At 37.5% G+C, this 27,335-nt stretch overlaps 1 protein-coding gene and 2 pseudogenes across 2 annotated transcripts in view; 2 read left to right on the plus strand and 1 right to left on the minus strand.

The window, feature by feature from the left end:
* The window catches only part of LOC111347581 (protein sidekick-2-like), a 94,914-nt gene that overhangs the window by 21,074 nt on the left and 46,505 nt on the right, over positions 1-27,335 (plus strand). The window lies entirely within an intron of this gene.
* The window catches only part of LOC111347578 (hemicentin-1-like), a 37,371-nt pseudogene continuing 13,645 nt past the window's right edge, over positions 3,610-27,335 (plus strand). The window contains exons 1-13 of the transcript XR_015993061.1: positions 3,610-3,758; positions 6,337-6,681; positions 7,051-7,333; positions 8,693-9,015; positions 10,385-10,660; positions 12,216-12,491; positions 15,366-15,638; positions 20,579-20,887; positions 21,970-22,248; positions 22,665-22,973; positions 23,504-23,782; positions 24,234-24,521; positions 25,132-25,440. The product of XR_015993061.1 is annotated as a hemicentin-1-like (transcript). The remainder of the gene's footprint in view (positions 3,759-6,336; positions 6,682-7,050; positions 7,334-8,692; positions 9,016-10,384; positions 10,661-12,215; positions 12,492-15,365; positions 15,639-20,578; positions 20,888-21,969; positions 22,249-22,664; positions 22,974-23,503; positions 23,783-24,233; positions 24,522-25,131; positions 25,441-27,335) is intronic.
* Positions 9,274-10,179, minus strand: LOC148720667 (uncharacterized; annotated as a pseudogene).

The raw sequence follows: 27,335 nt of genomic DNA on the forward strand, positions 1-27,335 counted from the left end.
ACATCTCCCCAGATGATCGCCAAATCGTCCTACTTGCTAAAGAGTCACTACTATTTAGCAATGAGACACTATGGCAGAAGAACAATTCCAACGGCCTTTTCGACGTCACCATGGGAAGTTATGATAGAGCGGAGACATGTGAACTAGTCGGCTGCTACCTCCTATCACAGCTCGCGACTATACCAGAAATTAACATCGGACTTTACCGTGACGACGGCTTTGCAGTTATAAACCAGACGCTCCAAAAAGTGGAGAGAATTAAAAAACAGATTTGCACGTTATTTGCCCAAAACAACCTTACAATTACCATCGAGGCAAACAAGAAAATCATCAACTTTCTCGATGTAACGCTTGACCTGACTACCGGCAGATTCGGACCCTATTCAAAACCAGCAACTACCCATCTATACGTACACAGCAAGTCTAACCACCCATCTTGCATACTACGAAACATCCCCGAAGCAGTTAATAAAAGACTTTCTGAAATCTCTTCTGACGAAGACATGTTTAACAAAGCCGCACCTCCCTACCAAGACGCGTTACACAAGAGTGGCTACACATACAAGCTGCACTTCACTGAACCGGAACCGCACCGACCGCAATACCAAACCAAAAGGCGAAGAAACATAATTTGGTTTAACCCACCATTTAACAGAAACGTCCAGACCAACATTGGCAGAGCGTTTATTAACCTTATTGACAAGTGCTCTCCAGTCACCCACAAACTGAGAAAAATTTTCAATAGAAACACCATTAAACTGAGCTACTCATGCACACCCAATATGAAACAGATCATAGACGGGCATAACAAAACCACAATCAGGAACGCAAAAATGTCCGAAGATAGCCGCCCCCAAAGATTGCGCAACTGCAGGAACGAAAACGAATGCCCTTTAGGAGGGGAATGTTTGCAAAGCGAGGTCGTCTACCAAGCCACAGTGGCTATCAGGGAAGAAACTAAAACGTACGTTGGCCTCACAGCGACAGATTTTAAGACTATATGGCGCAACCACCGAATGTCGTTCAACCACGAGAGACGGCGAAGTGACACAGAGCTGAGCAAGTACCTGTGGAAACTAAAGGAGATGAGGGAAGACTATTCGATTTCATGGAAAATTATTGCTAGGGCTAGAGCATATTGGTGACCTCTGCCTGGTAAATTATGCTTTCCATGTAACAGTTTCCATCCATGGGACATATGTCAGGATTTCTACAGTTGCCGCTTTTCCTAGCTCGATCATTAGTGCGTGCGAGTTTCCAGATTTCAGATTTGTTGTGGTTAGATATGACAGTTTTAATGCTGCCCATGCAGCTGTAGCTCAGTTTAAGGGTGTTCCGGTTGAAAATTTTGTGAAGAGGATTAGTTTTTGTGAAATGCTTATCAATAAGTGCAAGGAAGCATTTACCGACGTTAGTTTCCACGTTCTTGCTGTATGGTGGGTTAAACCAAGTAATGTTCCGCTGCCTGTTTTGTCGTGGACGTAAGGACACTAAGTTTAACATTAAGTGGCGCAAGGTGAAACAAGCTAGTTCGTATTCCAATGTAGCTAAAAGATGCAATTTGTGTTTGTGGGAAAAATGTTTTATCATTTATAAACCGCAGATGGCAAGTTTAAACAAAAGAAATGAGCTGACATCAGGTTGCAGACATGTCAGGAAATTCCTGTTAAAGAACGTAACGTTACGATAGCGCGTGTAGTATGTTGCGCGCGCATGTACACATTGTTCTGTCTTTTAAATTTCGGTGGATTGTAACCGTTATTTCTGGCAGTTGCCTGACGATTGTTTCGCAAGAGGCATGAAACTCAGAGTTGTAGTAAAAGTTCAAGTAACCTAAATCTTGAGGTATAATTATCCATAGCTCTAGCCCTGCTATTGAGCACTTTTTAGTAGATGATGATCTCATTCCGCTATTTTGGTTATATTTAACAATTATTCCACGAGCGCGCATTGGATATGAGATGATAGATAGCCAACGAGGCGCGTGGCGCCGAGTTGGTTATAATCATCTCATATCCAACAAGCGCGAGTGGAATAATTGTTTTATTAAAAACGCTCCCAAGAAATTATTATTTTGTAAGAAGAAACTGGATTTTTTAGCTCCCTTTTGATTTTAAGCTGGCGCGTAGGCTTACCATATTTGTAGATTATGGTATATTGGCTGATATACCATAATGGCTAAGCCAATAAAAAGTCTTGAATTGCATTATCTAATGATCCAGTTTTTAATAAATATATATATGTTAGTAAATAGACTACTCAAGTTACGCACATATGGATTTTAATACAGCCTGTTTCGTAGACCAAAAAAAGTTGATCCACTCATCAGTCAAACTCCATACACACTGAGGCATCGTGACGGTTAACTCTAACTCAGCAACGTGATCACATGACATTGTTTAAAAAATTCAAGTCTTGAAAACCGTGCGCGCGGCGATAATAGCGTTAAGAATACTTGAGAATATATTTTCGAGGTATTCTTAACGCTATTATCGGCGCGCGCACGGTTTTCAAGATTTGAATTTTTTAAACAATGTCGTGTGATCACGTTGCTGAGTTAGAGTTAACCGTCACGATGCCTCAGTGTGTATGGAGTTTGACTGATGAGTGGATCAACTTTTTTTGGTCTACGAAACAGGCTGTATTAAAATCCATATGTGCGTAACTTGAGTAGTCCATTTGCTACTGTAATCGCTCCTTCATTGTCGAGCACTGTCCTGGATCCCACGTTGCCTATTTTGCTTTATATATATATATATATATATATATATATATATATATATAGGAAGTCTGCAAGTCGATTTTCGCGTGGAACAGTGCTCAATACGTTGAAGCAGAGCAGAATAAATATTATGAGAGGAAAAAAGGACGTAACTACATTTCCCGACAAGCCTGTTTCGTGAATTCACGAAACAGGCTTGTCGGGAAATGTAGTTACGTCCTTTTTTCCTCTCATAATATATATATATATATATATATTCCTTGGAACACCTATTGAAACAGAAACCAGGGTTAAATTTGAGTTGCCCGTCGAAGGATGCTCTTTTGTTAAAATAGAGGAGCTTTAAACAAAGATTACTATTTTAAAGAAATTTTCATACTTCAATAAAAATAATTCCCACTGAATGAAATGCGACTGTAATGATTCTATCGAAAGTGCGTGTAGACTGCCGATGCAATTAAAATGTGGACATATTTATTGATTTTGTTGAAGTTTACACCATTTAGTCGGCCAGAATTAATACAGAACAAGAACTAATGAGAAAGCGACTGCTTGTCATGATCTTAAATCATTTAATTTGATGCTCGGAATAGAACGGTCCAAAAAGAAATTTCCCACGGACACTGGCAGGTCGGTGAAGTCTATCGATTTGCATCGACTGAACTCAGTCGCTGACTGTTTACAAATCATTAAAAACGGTTGTATATTCTGCAATTGTGTTTGGAGGAAAAGCTGTTATTTTATATGTATAGAGAAAATCGTCTGACCTGAGTAATGTGCGTGACGCCAAGGTAAATCATTACCCAGATTAGACGTAATTCATACCTTACGTCCGAAACAGTGTCGTCTTATTACATAAAACACATTCCACGACTCGAGCGAATATTCAAGCCTTTAGCCACAAGAAACCCGTCGTTTAAGCATTGCTAAAACAGTAAACTCGATGTTCGAGGGACGCCGAACATGCATTTTTGTATGATGAAGGGGTTGGCTCGACTTATCATTGTGGGTACCCTCTGCGTTTTCTTTGCCGAAGGTAAGCTTTGAAATGATTAGGTTAGCACGCCCTGTTGATACCTGATTGTTGTACACGATTGAACGGTTAATTCATTAACTAGCGACCCAGATGCTATGCAGGATTTGAAAACTGGTCTTTCAGTTTTTGGTCGGTTTAATTTTAACAAAATATGAAGAGTGACAAATTTGATAGAAGACAAAGAATGAAAAGTGGCATATTTTGTTTCTTTCGAAAGCGATAGTGTTTTGAGCGACATGCACTAAGTCCGGCGACAAATTTCATTTTGATCTGGCTCAATTTTTTAGTGTGTGAGAATAGAAAATATCTAGAAGAATCAATCCTTTTTTCTTGCTTAGATATAAACCACCCTCAAAACTATAAAATAATATCAAGGAATTTGATCGCAACCGGAAAGTAGAAATTAGCATCATGAACGAATAAGCACGCAATTATTTAGATTTAGCCACGAGTTAACTTAGGAGATTTGGGGAGCGTTTTATGTAAAGGTGTCAAACGAATCTAAGCAACAGTCATGGTTGGCAGCAATTCAACATGTAATGAAAGTAAAATCGATATCTTGTTCGTCATCGCTCAGATATGCGAATTATCTCAGCACATGCGTGATTTACGACTTCCGCGTTGCAGATGGCCTTCTGACTATGTTTCATCAGTAATTACTCTAACAAATGCAATTATGAATTTTTGGGTTGACATTTAAAGCGAGAAAACATCTTTGTTTTCATATGAAATAATTTTTCTTTTACTTCGAGAGCCATTTGCAATAGACAATCTTGTAAGAGCGTGACGGCTAAGCTCATTATGAGGTCGCAAATTAATCCACTGTCACGAACGGTAATCTGAAGAGGAAAACACTTAACATTTTGAAATATAATCATCCTTAATAGTTTGAGTAACAGTATTTGTTTGATTTGCAACCATATGAGCAATTAAGGAAACGCGTAGAAAGGCGGTAAAAAGAAACAATTTGTCAGTTTGTTTTATTTTTTTTTATAAGGGCTGAGCAATAAAAACAATGGGTTGTCCCCGCTGTCATTTAACGAAAAATTGATTTGATAATATTCACTGACTCCCATGGATTTATATTAACGTAATTCTATGTCAAAAGATAGAGAAGTCATTTTTCTAAGCAGAGAGGGAGAGTTTTAAACGTATTTCTCTTTTGGTCGAAAGTTATCTTAAATTAATGTTAAGCACCTCCTTTACTAAGATTGTGAGAAGATGAGTGTTATTTCCCTAGTTATGAAAGCGAAGTTGTATCGGTCGAATTTTTAAATTTCTAATGCAACACGGTTCAGAAAAAAGTCGGCTTCTTTCCTACAGACTTGCTCAGAGTAAATTGTTTGGGTCACATGTCATGTGATCTCATTGGTCTGAACATAGATGGAGAGTAGAGGGAGGTGGGAGGGGAATAAGACCCTCCAGAGATCTGGACAGGGCTGGTCAGGTCACTTGTTTCTGATCAATTCACTGCGAGCAAGACTCTAGCGGAAACAGGATTTTTCTTTGCGTACAGTGTGACGTCGTTAACTTATAAAGTAAGTGCTTCACTACGCAGTTTCTTCTACTCCCTAGCTTACATAATACAAAGGTCAGTTTTTTTTTTCTCCAAAACAAAAGCATTCTTTCTCTATGAATACTACGATGAAGTACTTGAATTGTTTTAGTATTGGGGGGAAAACAGAACTAAATACACATTTACTTAAAATGTAACCTAGCAAATAATTACAATTCGCTTCTTGTACTCGTCGCAGTCGACACGCTTGTACTGTTGTTATTTTCATGGTTTAAACTTGGGTGAAATGCTTCCCTTTTTACATTCCCTTCGATGAGTGGTTTCGCAAGAGAGCTTCAGGTTTAATTACGCCGCACTACGTAGAAAGCTGTCGATGAAACAAAACAAAATTGAATTATTTTTATTATACCTCTGGAGCCTCGTCCAAAACGAAGTTCACATGAATTAAGCTTAAGAACAACATGAACAGATTAAGTTGTATCTGTTGTATTTCCGGTTTTCACTGTCTTACCATCACTAAAACCATCAAACAAATAAAGTCAGGAACCAACGAGATGAAAGGAGATGAATATGCAAACAGTTTCGAAAAGATCCAGGTCCGTGTGATGTTTTGTGCGGGAGATATTCGAAGTAATGTTACCCTCAAACTTATAAGACTTTGCATGAATGCACCATGTTGGTCTCCCACTGAGGAACTCTAATATGGCGGCCGGAAACTGACAAAGACACATGTCAGCGAGTTTTGCTATAAAAAGCTTGGAGTCGTCTTCTGAGGGCTCATAAACATCTATATCAGTACTACTTCTCATACAAGGACTGTATAGATTTCTAAATCTCTGCAGATGAATCACTTTTTCAAACCTACGCGACAGTATGTTGATGTCGTGTCACACAAAAGCATAGAAATTCAACCTTGCTTTACCACAAGATATAAAACCTGATCAAACTGAAAATTTGTAAAAAGATAAGTCTTCAACTGTTCTATTAACTAACTAAACTAAAATCTTATAAGGATTGATGATTCCATATCTTTAATTTTGATGATGTCACGTGAAAACCAAGAATTATCAGGTGTGTTATTTACAACTGAACCTCCAAATCCATTTGTTACCCTGGAGAGAGGCAATGGTTCACTGGAGTGGAGGTACACATTTGGGAAGGAATCATTTCGTCAGGTGACATTTGGAAATACCAAAATACCGAGGATAGTGGAATTTTCGAAGGGTGACACCACACCCTGGATAGAACCCTTGTACTGCGGTCGCTTACGAGTGAAAATATCAAATAACTACACATCAATTACCTTCGTCGGAGTGAATAGAACAGACAGTGGGACTCATCATCTTACAGTAATCGCCAACCCAAGCCGTCGAAGTGAAACAAGCCATTTGGAACTATCAGTGCATTGTGAGTACAACACCTAAGAAGAAGCAAGCTTCCTAGAATAATAAGCACATGTTTTTTGAGTAATAAGTTGAGTAAGGTCTGAACACGAGCAGAGTGGCTAATCTTGTCAGAGCTTGTCCCAGTTTCTGCTGAATAAAACATCTACGTGAATTGCTACCTATTTACACTCCTCAACAGCATAGAAATATTCCAGAGGATATTTCCCCATGAAAATGACTGGATGTTTATTGGAAAAAGACAAATACACCCCTTTAATTTACAAGGATATTTTCATTGTAACCAGCTATAAAATAAAAATCTTATCGCTTCGTTAACCAATTTCTTTCTAGAAAATTTTTATTAACACAACTGTTTTCTTTAAAATTACAGATTTATATCGACCAAATGTTCACATGGGAAGCAGCACACTCCTAGAGGGAAATCATGTGACTCTATCATGCAATGTTGATGCTAAACCAGAACCAAATGTATCTTGGACCAGGAATGGATTTCCTATAAATACAATTGAAAACGCCAGGATATCTATTTCGGGTCATCAAAAGACGCTGGCTATAGCAAATTTACGGAGAACAGACATGTGGAGAGTACCGATGTTTGGCGAATAATAGTGTCGGAAGCTCTAACTCTGTTGTTTCCAAATTGGACGTTCTACGTAAGTAAACATACATTATTATTCGCCGGTCAGATTGACAGGCTTGGTTTATGTGGAGCTGTAAAAAATCAGTCTGATTCAGAATTAGAAAAAGCGGATCTTTCTACGTTTGACATACGTGTATGAACTTTACCAAAACGTCTTTTGCATTGTACATCGTTAGTTCACAATTTTATTTCAAATCCAATCTATATATTTAAAAATATATTTTTCATTATCAAAGCCGTATGATTTTTCAATAAAAACGCTGCAAGGATACTATTAAATTTCATAAGTTATGAACAAAATACTCGAAGGTGACTGAATATCAGTAAACGTATTTAAAGCTAAAAGGAAAGTGTATGCGTCATGCTTGTAATAACACAGCGCACAAAGATGATCATGCCTTCACAATTATGTAAGATTCGTTACTATTTGACAAATCGGGTTTCACTTACTCTCGAAAAATTTTTTTTAATTTAATTCATTGCATTTACTTATTGTTCATTTTATTACGAATACATAAAATTGCTTGAATGAATTGGTAACAGGATTATCTACCGTCCAATATTCTCCACAATCATCCTCGTGATCATCAAATCGGACTCACGCATCGAGCTCGCTCGATTTGATTTTGTTATCACTGGTATGATTCCAGACATAGCTGGATCGGAGCTGGTCCTATTACAATTATTAAATAATGGTCACACTCTTGCAATTTCGGTGCATTCCAAATCAATATTGAATGTAGAGTGCGTGTAATTCTTGCAGGATTACTTTAGTAAATACCTTTCTTCTTGGTCCATTATTCCCTCTTGTATGTTTCTCCTTATCATTTCGAGGTGATGCTTTGCAGTCTTTTACAATCTGTCTTAATCTTTTCCAACCTGTGCTATCCTCGTTTCTTTTTGGCCTTTTTGCCATAGTACATTTCCAAACTGTTTTAAGATGTTCTTATTTCTTCAGGCAATTCTATATAATAGAATTGTTAGCCTTTGAAGGTGAAAATTTCTTAGCTTGGCTAACGGATCTTCATGTAAACACCCTGTACCCCAAGCGTTAACCTTTAAGGGAGGCAATTATCACTAATTCAGCTAGTTTTAAAACTGCAGATGATCATGTGCCCTTGTGAATCTGTATTACAAAATCGTTCTCTTCTTCGATATTTCGGATTCTTTTCCCCTTTTTCTTACAAATATATCCTTGTCGCACAGGCACTCTTTTCATAAGCCTGTCTTTGTTTCAGATAGTTTTTTGCTTCTCTGGTGGGGTTACAGGATACCCCTGCTCAAAACCGGTCCTTACCGACTGAGAGTTGTTCTCGACTGCACATCTATTGTTATAGCAACCAAGTTAACATATCTATTCTCTATTTTACAGACCGACCTCAGCGCTGTCACAAAACCCGAAGGCAGTCGCATCATTTTATCTTGTAACGCAACAGGAAATCCAGAACCGACGATTTCATGGACCAAAGATGGATTTTCATATAACAATTCCAGGACCAGCTTTTCAAAATACTACAAAGAATTGACCATAATAAATGTAACCAAGAGAGACAGTGGGAAATATGAATGTGTTGCAACAAACGGCGTCGGAGGAGACACTTCAAATGCTACTCTTGTGGATATTCCGAGCAAGTTCGACGTTTTGCCGTGCAAGAACCTTAGTTAGCCGATCTAGCGGTAATCTACATGAGGAGGGTACGAATTCTTGAAACCGCCCTAGAGACTCGTATTCTTTTGCATGATAGATAGATAGATATAGATAGTTTAATCTCAAAAGCATTGCAGCCCAAGGGCTGAATTACGCATTTTTACAATCCAAGAATTTAAAATTTAAATTTAAAATTCGAAAACCTAATTACGCATCTTATTATACCAGCAGTTTACAATATTATAACATAATAATAAATTAAATAAAATATATTAGTTATAAATGTAAATTAATTAAAAGTTTCTACATCATCATCATCATCATTATTATTATTACCATCATTATCACGTGTGCCGTAGCAAAAGTAAAGGATATCGTATCGATAAAAATCTAGCCATTAGACTTCTTTGCTATAGCAAATATAACAGTGTTCATCGTTCTGGAAGTGTGGAGGCGTGTCATATTAAATTGGCGATTATTTTTGAAGTTATAACTGGGTTTATGTATGGGTGGAAGAAGCGCCTTTAACTTATGGCTAGGGTTGTCTAAGATACCTTTAAAAAGCTTCTGACATATAAATTCGTAATCCTCTAAGATAGGTCGTATTCCTAAATCTTTAACAACCGCGCAATTACCCGCAGTTATAATGGAAATTGACCGTTTCTCAATACGTAAAAGCTCATTCTTCAGATATTGCGGAAGCGCATTTTAGAAGACAGGTATCGCGTACTCTGTTACAGATCTTACACATGATGTGTAGAAAAGTACTTGGTCTTGTAAGAGAACCCTAGCTCTCTTTAGTTGTACGAAAAAATACAACCTCTTACTGGCCTTTTTGATTACTTCTGATATATGACTGTTCCAGATCAAATCGCTAGCTATATGAAGGCCCAGGTGTTTTACGCTATCAACTGCCTCCAACTCTTTGCCTTCAATTACTATGGGATCAAAGAACCCGGGCCTTTTAGAATATGAGATCCGAAGCTCTTTACACATATCAGAATTCAAGTGAACTCTATTTTCTCGTGAACACAATCTGCTATATTTTGGGCGTGACTTTCACTCTCTTTTGGTACCATTTCCGAGGCTGTTGTATCATCAACGTATTTCCATAGTGGATACGCGATTTCAAGGTCATTTATCATAAGCACAAATCACCATGGGCCCAATTTTGTCCCCTGCGGTACACCGGAGGGCACAGATCCCCACTCCGAAAAGCACTCCGCAGCCAGCTTAATTCTCTGTAATCTATCAGAAAGATAATCAACTATCCAATTGGTAATACTAACTGGCAATTTACACTTAGTACGCAATTTTCAAATGAAATGAAATGCCTTTGAGTCCCAGCGCCGGTTATTTTTTCTTTACTCGATTCAGCCAACAATATAATAATCTTACTTAACTTTGTTCCCGCAGATATACCCGAGGTCAATGGATATTCTCAGAGTGTCAAGGCGAAAGAAGGAATGAATGCGACTCTGTTTTGTAATGCTACTGGAAATCCAGTCCCAACGATACGATGGACCAAAGGTGGATCAGTTATCATGGGAAATTCCAAGAATGAATTGTCAGCAGACCAAAAGCACTTAACAGTAATTAATGTGAGTAGAAATGACGGCGGAGAATACCTATGTGAGGCGGAAAACAGCCTTGGAAATAATACTTCAACTGGCATTAGACTGGACGTGCAATGTAAGTAAAGTGCAACACTTGTTTTTTCGGTTTTGTTTTTTAACTGAAGTACTTCATAGTTATGGTATTAAAGAAAACTTTCCTTAATGTATTAATAAATCTAAACGCGTATTATTAGGAAAGCTCTGCGTTTCGTTTTAGAACAGGCAAAAAAAAAAAGAAAGAAAGGTTGAACCGCTCTTAAGCATGGGCGGGTGCAAATGTTTAGTGTAATTTTGTGATTTGCATACTGTCTTGGCCACCATTGCTGAGTTACAAAATGTTATCGTTACCATAAATAAAAGAAAAAAAAAAGAGAAAAGAAAGATAAAAAAAAAAGAAGGAGGAAATAGCTATTGTTTTAAGAGGTTAGTTAATTACTTAACCTTGCACTAATATTGAAGATCTTCAAAAGGAAGTCTATCGAGCACTTCTACGCACAGTATCTCTTGATTTTGTTCCTTTTCCCAAGAATGCATCAGTTTTGCATTCGCAAGTTCCTATTCAGCCTTGTTCTCTTGTTCTTTTTTTGATCAAAACATTTGCCTTTCATTGATATTTTCAAGATTCCCCCGCATAAACTAGACCGCACCGTAATCCTTAATTAAGAGTTGAAAAATACCTATTTTGGATCGATTGTCGTTTAAACCAAGGTCACTATCAATAATGTATTTCATAGACCGACCTGAGATCACTTTTCACCCAAATGCTGTCATCAGGCCCGTAGGAAGCAGCGTCATTTTATATTGTAACGTAACAGCAAATCCAGAACCGACGATTTCATGGACCAAAATTGGATTCTCCGGACAGTTACATAATAATTCCAGAATCAGCTATTCAGAAAGTCACAAAAAATTGACCATGGCAAATGTGAATATGAGAGACAGCGGAAAATATGAATGTGCTGCAACGAACGATGTTGGAAAAGATGTTTCAAGGGCTGCTCTAGTTGATGTCACGTGTAACTATGATGTTTCGCCATAGTGCAAGAACCGTGTTTTTCCGATTTATAATTAGCACCAACCTCGATTAAGCATCGTGTACAAAAAAGGCGGCTTACAATCCTAATCATCATCATGTTTCTGTGCCTGAGAGTATTAAAGGAAGATTGGGAGTATTGTGGACTACATTTTGCATGAAAAGCGAACAATTAAATCTCCTCTGACCCTCGTTTTCCGGCATAAAATGCCCTTACAATCACAGTCTTCAGGCGAATAGAAGTTTCATTAAAAGAGGGGCTCAATAATGTTAACCGATAGCCGTAAAACAGCCAAACAATTCAGCCATTGGGCGTAAAACCTTACAAATTTTATCACTTTGTCCTTACAAAAGTAAAGCCTCAGAAATTTTCTTCAGATCACTGTGGAAAGTAATTAATCGTCAGCCATAAAAGGGCCAAAATCCTAACCGCTAGTTGTAAAGGCCATCACTCCACAGAGACCCTCTTCGAACTGTAGGCTATCGATCGTTTTTAACCAGCAAAATGACGTCAACACAATCGTTCGATAATTTTTTTTTAATATACCATTTTCTAGTTCTACGATCAACTACTTTTTTTTTTAATTTATATTCTCAGATAAACCTGAGATCACTACTTCTCCACATAACGTTACGAAAAAAGAAGGAGAAGATGTGATTTTAATATGTAACGCCACTGGAAATCCAGAGCCAACAATATCTTGGACCAAGGATGTATTACATCTGACCGTCAAAACTGGTATAAGTTTTTCACCAGACAACAAAAAGTTGACAATACGAAATGTAAAAAGAGAAGACAGTGGAATATACCAATGTGTGGCGAACAACACGCTTGGAAAAGATAACTCTACTTCTGCTGAAGTGAACGTACAATGTAAGTACTGTGCAACAGATGCGATTTACTTAATATCACAATTCGCAACAGTATCATTTATCACCTAGATGGGAGAGGGTGGGGATTTTGGTTGTGTCATGATAAATTTTACAAATCCCTCCAGGAGGCTCTGTAAAACTCTTGTGATCCCTTATCATTGAAAGTCAGTTTTCTCATGTCGTCCCTGTATATTCTGTTGGCAAAGACTGTGTTCTCCTCCGTCTCTGTTGAAAACCATGTGACCCCTACAAATCTCCCCTCCCCCCCTCCACTAGGGGATCAATAATGAGTGGATCCTAAATTCTAATCCATGTAATGCACTCATGAAATGGTAACGGGCAACGTCATTTGATGCATCGAATAAATCATCGCTTGTAAAGAAAGCATTGGTTGTAAAATCTTTAAAGTTTACTCGGCCCTTGCAGAGAGGCCCTGAGCTCCTCTTCTGTCTAAACCATTGCTTGATCTGCCTGAAGGAATAGGAATATTTTTTAGCTCTCTCAGATACTTGAGAGCTAGTGCTCATTGTTGACTTACCCTTTATTATTATTGTGGCAGTAAAAACTTTTGGATGCCCGGATATCCTAAACAATGATTGGACGTCAGCCGTAACCAATCAATGCAACGACCAAAGTCTTTACAATGAAACTTTCTGAAGCAATTCCTAATTATGAAACCCTAGTACTGAAAGTCTTAGTAATAAAAACCTCAGTCAAAATACTAAAGGTTCCATACGTCACTATCGAAACGCTTAATTATAATAAAACATCTAATTAACAATTGGTTCATGCTTTAGCGTGCACTATCGAGTTATGGAGCACGCGGGAAGTTTGGAGAGCACGAAAGAAGCGTAAGAGTTCCCCGAGGCAATAGCCGAGGGCAACTCTAGCTTCTTTCGTGCTCTCCAAACTTCCCACGTGCTCCATAACTCGGTAGTGCACAGCTGAAAGCATGAACCAATTGTTTTAGAACATAGCCGGTGGAATTGGGCATCAAAATCCGACGCGAAAAACGGACAACAATATCAGTTGAAGCGAATCGTGACGGCGCTGATGCTGAGTCTCCTTTTCCTTTGTTTTTCTCTTTTTCTGCCTCATTTAAGAACTCTAGCCCAAGGGAAAAGGTCGAAACATTGTCTTCGTTTTCGGACTAGTAGGCCGAGTTTCTGTTTGTATCCATTATTGTCGCGAAATGTATTATTTTTCCCTGCGCTAACAATGGCCGCTTGCGCGAAAAAAAAATTTATGGCGTAGTCGGAGTTGCTGACGCTATCAGCGTGCACTATCGGGATTTTGAGCACGCTTACGTACAATGAATTTGATTGCGCGACTCTGCTAGCTATGTTCTAATTAACAATTATTCCACGAGCGCGCGTTGGATATGAGATGATAGATAGCCAACGAGGCGCGTAGCGCCGAGTTGGCTATAATCATCTCATATCCAACAAGCGCGAGTGGAATAATTGTTTTATTAAAAACGTTAAATTAAATTATTAAATTTTATTAAATTTTTAGCTCCCTTTTAATTTTAAGCTGACACGTACGCTTACCATATTTGTAGATTATGGTATATTGGCTGATATACCATAATGGCTAAGCCAATAAAAAGTCTTGAATTGCATTATCCAATGATCTAGTTTTTAATAATATCCCTTATTTCAGTCTTAAAGCGCCTCGCCATATTGAGTGGACTATGGCAATTCCTAATCACAAAAGCCTTAGTCCTAAACGTAACTACTATTTAGTAAAATCCTCAATTTAAGTACTAAAAGTTCTATAACATCACTATGATAACGCTCAAATGTGATGAAACATCTAATATCCCTTATTTCAATCTTAAAGCGCCTCGCCATATTGAGTGAACTGTGGCAATTCCTAATCATAAAAGCCTTAGTCCTCAACGTAACTACTACTTAGTAAAATCCTCAATCTAAATACTGAAAGTTCTATAACATCACTATGATAACGCTTAAGTGTGATAAAACATCTAATATCCCTAATCTCAAAATCTTAGTGCCTCGCAATATTGAGTGAACTTGTGATGACTGACTTCTGTATCTACAGAGCTGTTGTGCCGCTCCCATCTCCCACTAGCTCTTTAAGTGCCTTTCTAACATTTCTTGAATAACCTCCGAGTACATCCACAATAATGTTGTATTGTGTCACCCGATAATCAGGGTATCTCTGTTCAAGCTCCCATCGCAGTGGCCCACACTTTGCTGTTTTTTCGGCAGCTTTCTTCTCCTTTTTTCTACCTACGGGCAGCTCATCTCGATGACCGATTCTTTCTTGTTCTCCCTGTCCACGGTGGTGGCGTCGATCCTATTCGCCTTCACATGCGTGCCATCTGCGTAAAGGGGAATGTCCCAATATGCTAATGCTCTCTCGTTCTCATACATAGGCTTTGGCTGGGTCTGCGAAAGCCACGGAACCTCTGATGTAACTAGGTCCAACGCCTTGAACACTCGAAATTATATTATAATACTATATATTATATAATATTATAAATTATAATGTTATTATTATTGTTATCATCAATATTATTTATTATTATTATCAATATTATTATTATTATTATTATTATTACTATTGTTGTTGTTATGCAAGGCAAGATTTTCTGATCTCATCAAAACCACAAGAAATGTATTTGGGAAATCTTATTGACACAGTGACTGTATTTTTATAATTTACATGATCCTTAATGTCCTCTAGTGCTAATTTTTACTCCAATTTTCTTTGTAAATTATCGGCATCTTTTTAAAGTTTAATAACATTGTCATTATCTCCATCATCATTATCACCATCATTATCATTGTTGTTACTATAATTATAATTATTATTATTATTATTCTCATTATTAGCATTTTATCCACAGATCAAGCAAAGATTTCCACGCATCCCTCTAATATTACCAAGAAAGAAGGAGAAGACGTTACTTTATATTGTAACGCCACTGGAAATCCTGTCCCTTCGATATCATGGACCAAAGATGGGTCTCTATTAACAGTTAACACCAGGATCATTTTTTCAAAAGACAAAAACTTGAAAATAACGAATGTGAACAGAGCAGACAGAGGAGAATACCGATGTGTCGCTAAAAACAGCCTTGGAAATGATACCTCATATCCAGCCACACTTGAAGTGCAATGTAAGCAAATCATATTTACTAAAATATCGGAGAGTTTCTTGACTTTTCGTTGCGTGTTTTTGATAACGGAGAATTATGCGATTATCGTTATCTATAAAGTGCAAGATTTCAAGCCAATAACTTAATCTGTACATGCTGGAAGAAATCATGCCGTTACAGTATGTGTATTACCAACTGAAAGACATTACGCCGTTTGTAAGTTACATACCGGGAGATTTTACGCTGTTAAGTAACGGCGTAAATTGTACAGTCAGCAAGCTGCATACTGCAAGATTTTACGTTGTTAACAAATGGCGTAAAATCGCACAGTCGTTAATTTACATACTATACGCCGTAAAGTAACGACGTAAATTTCAGCATAATTATATACATACTGCAAGATTTTAAGCCGTTAGCTAACGGCGTAAAGTCGTACAGTCAGTAATATATTTAATATGATTTTTCGAATGAAATGGTATCGTATTTTTATAACATCTGAGAGGTTCCAAAAAACCGCTGAATGTTTTTTTTTTTTCGATGCCATTTTTGATCTATTCTTTTGGTTTTTTTTTTTTCCTTTCTTTTGTCTTTTTTCGGAATATGTGGAAAAGGCTCATCGAGGTAATTGACTTCAAGGAGTATTTCAAGATCTATCATGAATCACAACGGCTGAACTTAGCTCAAATTAAGTAAATAATTACATCAATCATTTTTTTGAAGGACCTAAACATCGATTTAAAGAGGAAGTAGAGACAAAATGAATCGATTGACGTGATTTCTATCGACGATCGAACGAGCCTCGACGATTTTTTTCGGAATTTGTTTAGGTTTTGGTTACTTAGTTGGGCTGCAGGCTTTGAAATTCCTACCGAGACTTAAAAAAGATGTGCTTAGTAATGTAGTTTGCCAACGTGTAAGTTGTCAATGAGCTTGCAGTTTCCGGAATTCGCTGAGCTTATAAAACATTGGGACCGCTACCCGAAATTTATGATGAATCGTTAATTTTCACTGTTACCTCATCTTGAAAATTTTTCAAATTGATTATATCCGATTATACAACCCCTGACCGCAGACCGCAGAGCTCCTGTTGTCACTCAGGTAACATGGTAATGTCTTGTTTGTTTGTCTGTTTTGTTTTGTTCCTAGATTTTTCTGGTCTTGAAGAAACTTATTCACTGGGTACATATAAAGATAACTGCGAGCCACTGTTCACGTTCACCTTTTTACAGTTTCGAGTGAAAAATGTCACCATGCTAACTCAAGACGAACGTGTCCGTTTGGTTGCTTGATATAAAGATAAATGATTTCACGTGGAATTTGTGACCTCAGGATATAAAACTTCTTGAATGTCTGTAATCAGACAGCTTCATCTATCTTGTAGATCTTGCCCCGTTCAAATTTCAAAATCAGGGCAGTCAAGCAACTTTTAAAACTCTTTCATATTCTGAGTTTCTAAATATTGATGGCCGGTTTCGACCCCAAAGATCTTTTTTCGGTTTGATTGACTTCATGATGTCTGTCAGTTTGCCTATAATTGGTTCTTTTGTAATTCATTGTATTTATTCATTGTAATTAATTGTAATTTGCATTCCATTGCATTTAAATTTGGCCCATACGTTTGACTGACTGTGCTCTTTAAACGGAAGGGACTCGAGACAGTTCGGTGCTGAAATGGTTGTTAGAATAGCTTTTCTTCTCTTAATTGCTGTACCTCTTACAAGTCAAGGTTAGTATACAAGAGTTGATCCATCCATGCTGCAGTACAATCAGTGATATTGACTCATCCGTGTTGTAGTGATATACATGCAGAATTGTAAAACAGACGTGATACCTACATTTTAGGCTTTGCCGCCTATCCGAGGGCATTCTGTTAATCGAAATATCTTAAAGTTCATTTTGCTCGCTCATTTTCGGTCGATATTAGTTTAAACTAACCTTTTTCCTTGATTTTATGATCAAGCTTCCGGGTGCTCTATGAGCTTATGCTCGTTATCGATTCAGTGAATTTTTTTGATGTAAACACTTGTGAGTTAAGTTTCGTATGCAATTCTGGTTTATTCAATTTGCTTTTCGTAAGTAGAAAGATGATAACTTGCCCTTAAACACTGAGGTAAGCAAAATCGATTAGGCAGTACTTCCAACAGCCCTGATCACAGCTTTAGGTTTTCACAAAAATTTGAATTACAACAAAAAGTCATTGGAATTATGTTAGTTAGATATTTTCGATCTTAGATTTAAGCAAAGTGGCATAAAAATAAAAAAATAAATAAAAAATTAGGGACTGTTTATAAGTCAAATCAGACATATTTTGATGTTTGGTGTAAATCGAGCTTTGGGGTTCACGATTGAATGACCCCAAGGAATTTTGAGTTTCAACTCTTGCGGATGATTCAGTTTGTCGATTGTTTCGCGCAAAGGCTGGATTTTTCTGTTCAAAACAATACAAGGACACTTGATTAGAGCATTAAAAAGAACTTCCTATAAAATATCGGTAAATCTAAACGCACTTTTGAAAGGTTACGAGAAACATTAAAAACAATTCTGTGTGTCGCTTTGAACGCAACGCACTTTCGTAAGGCATGCGTGGCTAATTCGAATTTTTTTTTTTTTTTCGTGGAAACATTCGGTCTGTAATCTCTACCCAATCTGGAACAAGTTCTGGAAACAATTTGTCTTAAGATGCTGCCAAAACTCGAGAATGTCTTGAAAGCTTGTTGGGTTTCGATTTGGTTTTGATGAACAATCCAAAATCGTTGTTTTGTTTGACATGACCTGAGGGTAATTGACAAATCTGATCACTTACATCTACAAAATAATTCAGACATAATCGCGACCTACACGATTGGTACACCAGTATATCAGATATAGATGCTTCAAAGTAGCTTACCCTATAAAAAATATCCCCTTTTTTTATCCTTTACAATCTTATAATTAATACACTAACAACAATGTTTATACTTTTTCATACTTTAACGCTCTGTGGTTTTTACTTGAATGTATTCTAAAATTTCTGATGAACTTCGCTAAACAAAATTCGGTAAGCTTACCAGATCATTTCACTGTCAGAGATGATCAAACTATACCTTCTTCTCACGATATCAACACGTCTTCAAACAGCCGTTTAGAGGATGGAATATAAGGAAATATTGAGCTGAACTAAGAGTATCATTCAAAACACTCAGTGAAGAGAATGTTTTCTTAGACATGTAAAGGCATGAAAAGGCAAAGGCAATCAAGCGTAAAGGAAATACTGCAAATTTCTTTCTGCCTAAACTTCCCGTGCGTATGAAGGAAAACGACACTGACATATGTTAACTCAAAATTGATTTAAAAAATGAGAAAAAGGCGCGAAGGTTCGTGAACCCTAACCCTATTTGAAGATTAAGAAAGCGAAAACTGATACCCTTTTTAAGGCCCAAATCCGAAAAATGACATCCTATTCAAGGAAAAAACAAAATTATTAATAGCATGAAAAGGAAAACTTGATTTCTTCTCTGTAACATTGGACGTATAACATCAAGCATAAAATACTAGAATAAGCCTAGTTTCAATAATACGCAATCATAACCATGATATATCTTTCAGTCGGTCTGTTTATTACAGCGGATTACAGCCAGGATTCTTCGTACTAAAGTGTCTCTACCTACTCTATTCGTATTGAACTCCAATCGCGGCTAAACAGTTCTATCACTCGTTATTTCATTAAGCTAAGTTTTGTTGTGAGAGTTCTGTTAATTAAATGAACGACAGTCATATTCTTAATTAATAATGTGGCTTGAAGAGGCGTTTCGTGTATTTACCCGCTTAACGGCTATTAAACCTCTGTTGCAAAATCCTTTTGTTACAATACTTAACGGATACATCAAGTTAAAAAAAAAAAAAAAAAAAAACCTGCATTTAGGCGGGCGTTTTCACACTCCAGTATTAGATAATACAATTAAGCTGCCCTATCTAAGGACCACACCATGGACACAGAAACAAAAGGGTAAAAAAAGATACCCTATTTAAGGACCGAGAACCTCAAAAACCATACCCTATTCCGCGGCACGTACCTATGTGGCCGAGTACCCACCCCCCGGAAAAATAGAGAGGTTTAATACGACGATTACGCCAAACAGCTTATAAAAAGGAACTTCTTGCTACCCCTTATCACTTTCCGTGCACTTGACGAAAACTGTTTATATTAACTGTGGACGAAGATATGTCTATTGTTTTGATTGAGAAATTGAAAGCAAGGTTGGAAAAATTATATTCCATGTTTTTACCGCTCTCGGCTGCTGAAGCCGCATTTTCTTTAACCCACTGCCCGTTCCCTGCATATTAACAAAATGTGCTTGGCAATTTTTTCTAACGAATGTGAGAGTAGTATCGGCCAATATCCCCTTAGGACTAGTGTTTGATCATCAAATCTGCCATGTTGTGCATTGTTAAAATAACAACGCGTATCATTTTTTCTTAAATGCAAATATGGCAGAGCCTTACCGCTTTTTATTAAATTCTTAAGGGACAAAACTTTGACAAGGTTTTAATTACAAATGAATAGAGAGGGCTAATTTCTAAAGAAACTGTGGTCCTGCGTCAAGGTAATAGTGCAAGATAAGATGGTTCAGCCTTTCGTCTTTCACTTTCACGAATGTGAACGCACAAAACGTCAGGTTTTTTTACGGTAGTCGATTTGCATTATCAACTGATTTGATAAAATCAAATTATAAGGTTTTTACTAATGATGAAAATATGAAATTTGCGTTTCCTTATCCCGATCGGTATTCAAAGCGCTCTTTTTCCAGCCCTCCAATCCTTCCGGGTCCTGATCTGACCTTGGGAAAGGAATAATAACGTGACATTATGAATATTTGATTTCTTATTACCGTAGCCTTCCTCGCAGGTGTTCTTTCTCTCAAAAGAACGATGGCTCAAGAGAATGTTACTTTAATCTAAAAATAATTTGAATTAAATTTCAGTTGAGACTGAAGTTACAATCGATGGTGATCAAGAGCAGTTTATAGCTAAAGGCGAGAATGTCATGTTGATCTGTCGTTATAACACTTCAACGCCTCTGTCTGAGGTTCAGTGGATAAGAGATGGAAAGGTGATTGCCATAAACTCTACTGCGACCGACAATGGACCAAGAGTGAATATAATCAAGTATAATGAGAGCTTATCACAGCTCTCAATCGCCTCAGCTTCCTCACAGGATTCTGGAAATTACACTTGCAATGTTACAAATGAAGTAAATAGTATGACGGCTACGACGTCGATTGATGTTCAAGGTATGTATACGATGTTCATTACTTGCTGTACAACATATTAACAGCATTATTTCTCTCATTTCTGCTTAATTTTTTTGTTCGTTGAATTCTTCTCTTGCGGAAACAAGTCAACCCAGACGTTCGGTGTGAACACAACTGAACAAATTTATCGGGAAAATGAAACAAAACAAACAAACAATAAAAGAAAAAGAAAGTATGTATGTATGTATTGTATTTACGAATATTTATACAGGGTAGCCCAGTTTAGCAGATAGCTAGTTTAAATGGGGCCCTGTGAACACCCACCCATCCCACCCCAGGGGAGGACAACCACCACAGAGTAATCTCGTGTGTGGGAAATTAACGTCTCCTACCCCTAACCCTGCCGGAGACGGGGCCTACGGTTTTATTCGTCCTTATCCGAGAAGACTAGAATATCTATCCATTTCTTGATATTATACACCGAATGCAAATATGGCGTCCAATTTGAATTGCCATTGTTCTGGACTCACTAGCCTCGTCTTCACGTGGAAATACAAAAGGATTATTACATGTGTGAGAGGCTAGTCAGTCCAGAACAATGGCAACTCAAATTGGACGCCATATTTGCATTTGGTGTATAGAAAGGTGGCAAATTCTCCTCAGTTATTTTAAGACCCTGAGTGTTGGTCCGGCCGGGGCTTGAACCCTCGACCTCCCGCACAACTGTCGGGCGCTCTACCAATTGAGCTAAACAGGAGGCGGAAATGAATGAAAGAAGAAAGAGGAAAAACAAACAAACAGGTTGTCTTTAAACTTTTGATCTGTAATCTAGTGTTTAAAGCCCTGTAAAAGAACAATTTCTCCGCAAGAAATTACTGACGTCGACTTCAGTATCATATAATTTGTTTAGTCAAAGAATCTTTGCCTTAATATCTTATATCGACTCCTAGGAAGCAACCATTCCTTCCTCAAGGTAAAATATTAAGAATATATATCAATCATGGGAAAGTTTAATATACCACACTTTAGAAAGGCTCCAAAGAAGACTTAGGGGTAAAATTGTACAATACCTGGGAATACTAAATAGTTAACGTTGGCTTGATATTTCTGTTATCTTACAGAGAAGCCTTCTACCAAAATACAGCCAGAAACTGTTACTGTCAAGGAGGGAGAAAATGTAACGTTATTTTGTAACTCTTCTGGAAGCTATCTAACCATAACGTGGAAATTCAACGGATCTGATGTAACCACCTTGCGGGATTCAAGAGTCAGTTTTTCAGATGACAATAAAAATCTGATTATAACGAACGTGAGCAGGGAAAACAAAGGAGAATACAAATGTGTGGCGAGTAACAAAGTTGGAGAAGATACATCTGATGTTGTCGTTGTGTCTGTTGAATGTAAGTACAAAGCAAACATTACAAACCTGTAAAATTTTTCAACAATCTTAGAGTTTCTGTTTTCCTGCCTGGCTTGCCTTAAGACGGTGATTGAAACTTTGCGTTGTTAAGTTGATATTCTTATACTTTTAACAAGTTTCACCGAAGTGTACATTTAGCAAGATTATACACTTAAAGATAGCGAGATGAGTCGGTGAGAACACGCGATGTATGCTTCCTTATCCAGATATTCAAAGGGATTTTTCCCTCTCTCTAGCTGGTCGGTTCTTGATCATTCTGGGAAAGGAATAATGAAATGGAATTTAATTATTGATTTCATATCACTGTAGTCTCCCTCCCGGGTGTTCGTTCTCTCACAAGAACGACGGCTGTGAAGAAAGTCACTTTGACCGAAGACGAGTTTAATTGAATTTCAGTTGAGCCTGAAGTAGCAATTGATGGTGATCAAGAGCAGTTTATAGCCAAAGGCGAGAATGTCACGTTGACCTGTCGATACAACTCTTCACCTCCTGTGTCTGAGGTACGGTGGGTAAAAGATGGAAAGGTGATTGCAATAAATTCTACTGTGACCAACAATGGATCAAGAGTGACTGTAACCTATTATGATGACAGTTTTTCACAGCTCTCAATCGTCTCAGCTTCCTCGCAGGATTCTGGAAATTACACTTGCTATGTTACAAATGGAGTAAGTAATACGACAGCTTTGACGTCGATGGATGTTCAAGGTATGTACATCAGAGATGAACATGTGCGCTACATGTAATGCGACATTAGCACAGCATTATTTCTCTTATTCCTGGTTAAAAGGTTTTTGGATGTTTTGTCTTCATTGTTGAAAACAGGCCTTCAAGGAAGCTCGGTGTAAAACTAATTCATAAGAAAAATTGAACGAACACCAGATCTGTAGTATGGTGTCTTAAAAAGTGTAAGGATTCCTTCTCTTCTATTCTTCTATGTTCAGCCACGCATGCGCCCTATTGGTTTTTTTCGGAGACAAAACTGTACCAACGAAACAAAAGAGACGTAAATGTAAGCATCAAAGTATTTACTCACTAAAAAATATTTGCCTTGCTTTCAAGCATTCAAAAAGATATTCAATTCTTTGTCTCAATTCTTATATACCAACCATTCTTTTATGAAGCATTGAAAGTTGACTAACGAACTTTAGAAAGGTTCAATCGAAGACCTACGAGCAAAGTCGTATAATTCCTTGGAATACCGAGTAACTAACACAAATATTTCTGCTCTCTTACAGAGAAGCCTTCCACTAAACTACAGCCAGAATCTGTCACCGTCAAGGAGGGAGAAAATGTAACGTTATTTTGTAACTCTTCTGGAAGCTATCCAACGATAACGTGGAAATTCAAAGGATCTGATGTAACCATCTTGGGGGATTCAAGGATCAGTTTTGCACTTGACAAAAGAAATCTGATTATAACGAACGTAAGCAGGGAAAACAAAGGAGAATACAAATGTTTTGCGAGCAACAATGTTGGAAATGATACATCCAATACTGCCGTTGTGTCTGTTAAATGTAAGTACAACGCAATTGTAACTGACCGTTAACAGCTGTTAGTGACCGAGTCTTGTAGTTTCTGTACCCTTAATTTTCTTTCCTGCCTTTTGTTGAAAAGACAAAAAACTCAGCATTCTAAACTTGACATCTTAACACTTAAGTAATTAAGTAATTTTGAGGGCCACAAGTTTTATTAGCCTCTGGCTATTAAGTGCTACCCTCTTTAAATAAAGGCTTTCATTCATTCATTCACTTAAGTAATTAGTTGATTTGGTTTTAAAAAAATTAAATCATTTGAACGTCTGCCGGAGGTAATCAATCGAGGTGGAGGTGAATGAAAAGAGATGGATATCTTCCACGTTCATTCAATTCAGTTTTGTAGAAAATGCCAACTTTTTCAGTTTTTTGTGAAATATGTATGATTTTGCTGCGACTTCATTTTTACTTTTTTTTACTTATGCATTAATAGTTGGACCTGAAATCTCTGAACCTCCAAGAGAAGTCACGAAAGAACAAGGGCAAATCGTCGTGTTTAGTTGTGTAGTAGCAGGATACCCTACACCTAATGTTACTTGGACAAAGAATGAATTCAAATTGAGTGTGGCAGTACAGTCGCGATTCAATGTCTCCTCTATGGACGGGAATCACAGTTTAACAATAACAGATCTTCAGCCGTCAGATTCTGGACAATACAGATGTGTAGCTAATAATAGTTTGGGTGCTTCTACTTCATCTGCAGCCAATCTATCAGTACAATGTGAGTGTAAAACGTTTATATTTGTAACCTGCAAGGATTTTGTTAATTGAGTTCCTTGCATCGTTGACCACAAATTCGTCACATCTGTATTATTTAGAAAGCCATCGAACCTCTGTTGTTATTCTTACTAATACTTGAAATGGCAAAAGAATGAGTCTATAGCTAAGCTCATGATGCAACTAAATACCTCACTGTATTAAAGACGTGTGTCGGGCACTGAGGGGAATACATTAACTAGCAGCGCCAAATTTTTTTCTCAGCTTCTTCTGAGTTCTTTTGTTTGAACTTCTCGATATAAGGGACGTACGCAAGTTGCGCTTATACCGTATTGAACTTTAAATGTAACAACATAGTATTAAGACAAATTAATATAGGCTAGGACTTTCTAAAGAAACTGTGGTGCTGCGTCGGTGGGGGTAACAAGGTAATTTGGTTATATCAACTAAGTTGAAATTGTAAATTGGCCACCGTAACGAATAAAAAAGCTGACGTTTCGAAACGTCACCTCTTTTATTCGTTACGGTGGCCAATTTACAATTTCAACTTAGTTGATATAACCAAATAACATAGTATTAAGGTAAAGAGTTTAGAACATTCCATTGAATTTTAGTTGCGCCAGAGGTGGCAATTGATGGAGATCAAACACAGTATGTAGCCAATGGCACTAATTTACAGCTGACATGCCGGTTCAACGCCTTGCCCACCGTGTCTAAGGTGCAGTGGGTAAAAGATGGGACTGTGATTGCATCAACTATCCCTGTGAACTTCAATGGGTCACGAGTGACTATCTCACACAATAATGAAAGCCAAGCTCAACTATCAATCAAAGCAGTTTCCTTGGATGATGCCGGAAATTACACCTGCAATAATACAAATAGTGTTGGTACCTTGTCGAGTCGGACATCGATTATTGTTCAAGGTATGGTACTAAAATGGACACGAACATGAAATTTCTGAAAGGAATTACTCGGTCTTCTCTTCTCATTTATTTCTAAAATTAAGTATCTACGAGGTTTCAAGGTATGTTACAGCATAGATGGATTTCAATATGCATTCTTCGAAAACATGCTCTCAGCCGTACTTGTCCCATTTAGGATCCTCCTTCTGGGTTTCGTTTTTTTTTCTTTGTTTTTGGTTTGACTTTTTCTTTCTCGGCCGTCAAGGATCAGAAAAAGAAGTTTGTTGTGAAGGTCAATGAACTATTTCATGGTCCATTATTCGATCGTTTATAAGCCTGATGGCCATTGTTTAAGATAAGAAATGACACACATTGAAAGACCATTATGTTTGTGTTCCTCTGAGACCTCAAGGCAAACCTACTTTTCACCTGTGTCTGTAATGAGCACTTTTGTAAAATTTCACATTTAACGGTTAAAAGAGGTACTTCAACGTTGTTTGGGAATTATCCTTTAACGAAAGAAGATAGTTGTACTCTACTCTCGTACATTCCTGGAGATGTATCACCCTTAGATCGCATGCGTTAACCTCAACTTTTGCCTAGACAAGGGGTAGGCATTAAGTCTTAAGGTGGCTCGTACTAGTTTCCTCGCGCGGGCAGATAACTCTTGCGTCACGCGCGAGAGAAACGTGCGAAAGAAGCGCGAGATTAAAAGACGAACAAAGATAGCGGCTGGGCGCGAGGATTTTTTTTCTGCTTTTGTGAGCAGTTCACCTAAGAGTTTGTATTTCATTTCTTGAGCGGCCACTGTGAATGCAGGAGATAGAAACTAAGATAAAAAAGACGATTTTCGGAGAAGTAAAGGTTGCTTTACTTCACATCTAAAAGAAATAATCAACCGATATGAAATCTTGCGACGGCGAAAAAAGAAGAACTCAAGTGAAGGATAATCTACCTGAAGCGGAAGAAGACTTTGAAACTTAAAGGAAAATATTATGATATAGCCAGAAGTCGTGTGTAGGATTTTTAAGGTGAACCTGGGAGGTTGTCTTTGACAGCTGTTTAATGATTTTCTTAGCAGTAAACGTCTATAAACATCAGATCGTAGGCGCTCGCGCGAGCACACGCAATTGTCAGCGGTAGCTATAACAGATCATGAGCAAATGTCGATCTTATAGAATCCAGATTTTTAAATGCGCGACAACGCGCGTGGAAATTGTTAAACTCACGAAAGCTATTGCAGGAAAACAAGTCCGGGTGGGTCACCGTTTTAGTTTTCGAGTTATTTAAGCCACGAGCAAAAAAATGCGTCTGAATAGGCCTATGAAAGGGTTGCCATGGAAACTGCTAATGACAAAATGACACCTATTTTTGGATAACCAATGATTATATAATTTAACCCCGTAAAAATGTTCAACTGGCTTTGGTCAGTCTTTCTATTGTATTCTTTCAAAGTTACAAACCATCAAAAAGATGAAAACCGGTACGAGCCACCTTAAAACTGAAAGTCAGCTTAAGGGGAGTTTAGTTTGAGTTTGAATTTATCAACTTTATTGGTCTCATAAGTTATACATATACAGAAATAAAAGAAATTAAAAAAGAACCAAATGCGATTGCGCGAACGGAAACAAAATCCAATGCGAGGCGCAATCCGAAATCTAAAAAGAAAAAATATATATCCGATAATAAAAATAAAATTTAATTTAAATAATTTAACTGTGATTAAATTTAGATAGTGTACAGTACGGTGCAAGTAAAATCAGTCAGATATAAATTAAGAGCGATGGCAAGGGCAATTACGGGAGAGAAACCAGGTGCAGTGAAGGCATGTCAATATTATAAGTAGTGTCCAGTAAAGTAAAGTAAGTGGCGCGCAGAAAATTTTTAAAAATACTTAGACTCGAAAATTTGTCATG

Source organism: Stylophora pistillata, chromosome 11 (assembly GCF_964205215.1).
Source record: "Stylophora pistillata chromosome 11, jaStyPist1.2, whole genome shotgun sequence".
NCBI lineage: Eukaryota > Metazoa > Cnidaria > Anthozoa > Scleractinia > Pocilloporidae > Stylophora > Stylophora pistillata.